Genomic DNA, 2,985 nt, shown 5'->3' on the forward strand with positions numbered 1-2,985 from the left:
ATCACTGACCCAACACAATGCTAAATTTTTCAAAAAAAAAAATCATTGACCCGCGATCAAAAAAGGTTGCCGACCACTGCTTTAGATGAACATTCACTTATTGGATTAAATACAAATCTGTAGAGAGAGAGACAGAGAATATAAAAGTAGATTTTCTGATTCTCAATAGAAAAATATAATCCATTACATAAAAATTAAAAAAACTAATATATTTACCTTTTGTTCGCTTCTTTGCAAGTTGTTAATTTCTACAAGACTCTATCTTGAGCAAGGTGAAACATATCTGATCAAGGACTGTATTATTTAAAATACATGTAGTCAGAAAAGCTGGAGTTGTAATGCTGATAAGGAAGACAGGTGTTAAATCATGATCTTAGCTTATCATGTTTGTTAGACTGTTCTGTAAAGCTTATTTTTGCTCATATGCTCAGCTTCTTTAAGCTCTAGGGAGTTTTGTTAGAAAGTGTCATTGAATCAGTAGTAACGAACTTAGCAGCACAGCTAGGACTTGCATGCAAATATTCATCATATCTAGTGATGACAACCAAATTAATGATTCCAACAGAGAACAGATTTGTTTCGGCTCAGAAACTAAATGGTTTATTACAATATGATTTTGAAAATCAGCTTAATTTTCATTGAATTCTTTTTTTTTTCATTTACGATAAACTCCTGTGGGACCATTTTAAGTTAAATTGATCAACAGCTTCATTATAATTAACTTCTGATCAAAGCAAGCTAAAAATTAACACAGTCATTAATGTAGCTAATTTAATATACTGTTTTTACTCACACTGAGTAGAATGCATTAATTCATCAGTCAAATCCTTGCTGTTAGTGGTGTCATAATAATAACTCACAGGATTTGACAAGCTTAAAATATTTAAATTAGCTCTAAATCAACATACTAAGCAATTTAATCCTCATATTAATGAAAATGAAAAATAATAAATAAATATATATATATATATATCAAACATTTTAACCAATACTATTAATTAAATTAACATTAAAGATTTTGGTTTGAATTTCTGTGTTGCTAAAAACAAAAAAAATCTTCTGTCCCTCTTACAAGTTGGTATATTGAGCCAATATTTTAATATGACAATTAGTATAGTGATGCTGGGATCTTCAGTGCATATACATTATAATATAGCTTTAGCAACATAGACTGTTACTTTTACCGACAAAAACAACTTGTAAACATTATTAATGACTAGCGTATCTAAGGGATAGTTCTCAATTTATGCCTTTTTCATAAATTATACAAATGTATGCTGGGGGGGGGGGATCTTGTGTATGCTTTTAAAAAAAAAATGAGAATGTATCATTTGCTATTCATAAATAACTATTGACCATCAGCAACATTGGCATATTTGGTGGGCTTAAACACCTTTTTTTATTTTCATAGTATTCTATTTCTACCGGCTAATATCTTTTAAAATAACTTCACTGTTTTATGTGTACACTTCCAGAAGGGCTGGGAGGTTATGAAAACACATATTTTGTGAATGACCCTTCACTGTCACTAACTGCTATGACAAATTATTTTTTACTTTATATGCGAAGTAGGAATATTCTACTTGTTAACAGTAGTGATAAATATAGTCTTGATATGTAACTGTTTTATATATAAGTTTGATGACTGTATTTTACACCTTGTGGCAGTAGAGTATCCACTCTATGCAAAGGGTTTTTTTTATACACCTTTTTTTAAGATTGTAAGATTTTATTTATTTGTTTAATAACTGGTTTATCATATCAGGAGTAAGTACTTGATACTTTTTTTTAGATTTGGATATTTGTTGAAGTCCATCGAATAAAGTCCATAGTAACAAAGTTATGTTGTTTGGTTGCCAATGTGTTATCGATAGATTCGTTGAATATGACGATTTCAAAATAACAAGTCAGATAATTAATATTAAGCTTTTTGTTTGTATACTGTCTTTTTCTTTCTCATTACTTTTCTTTATTAAATTATAATATTTTTTTGACTGTTTTACCTCATAAAAAAGAAAACAGCTAATTGAATCCCTATTTATCACAAAACATTTTAATGACACTTGCAAACTGGGTGATCTGATTTAGCATACCTTCAAAGAACTTAACTGACTTCTTGCAAGATGTGTTGAATGTGGAACTTTTCTACTGATTTCTTTGTATTTCATAATTTATAACTTCTTGTCTTTTATCAGACTCAGCTTCATGTAATGTGTAACTAGATATTTCTGTTATGATTACTTCAAATTCCACTTTTAGTTCGCCATGGCTGGATGGAGCTTTTGTATTGAGCAATATTCCTGTCAGTGACATGCACTTAGTAACTTTTATTAAAAACCTACATTAGGCAAGTTAGGATGATTTAAAATATATTAGTACTGATTTTTTAGAAATTCTCTTCCATGTGTAGTGGTCAAATCAATTTCAGATTTCTTATTGAACTGAACATGTTGCAGGTTTCATCATTTTAAATAGATCTGATTATATCTCTGAAATGGGAGACATTTTAAATGGCAGAAAAAAAGTTTAAACCCCTTGATAATCACTGGCTTAAACTTACTCTCAAGAGTGAGGAAAAGTTCAAACATACTTTAAGATATTTAAAAAATTGTAAATTCATCTCTGACATCATTTTTCAGAACTTTATCCTACAGGTTCCTACCACAGTCTTATGTATGACTTACCAAAACTACCCAAATAAGGTTTACCCTTCAGACGTGTTTTATCTTGCTTTTGGTTCCAACACCTACAAACTTACTAAATATCGTGTACCTAACACTAAGCTCAATAGCATAGAACAAATTTACTTTAAAAAAACTCCCCCACACCCCACCTGCTCAAGAAATACATAAAATTTCTAATGCAAAACTATTCGCTATAGCCAGCTTTGATATTCAGTCCTTATTATTCACTAACATCCCACTCAAGGAAACAATAATTATAATTATTAAACAGTTATTTCTAAACAAAGATACCCAGATCTCC

Source organism: Limulus polyphemus, unplaced genomic scaffold, assembly GCF_000517525.1.
Source record: "Limulus polyphemus unplaced genomic scaffold, Limulus_polyphemus-2.1.2 Scaffold1512, whole genome shotgun sequence".
Taxonomy (NCBI): Eukaryota; Metazoa; Arthropoda; class Merostomata; order Xiphosura; family Limulidae; genus Limulus; species Limulus polyphemus.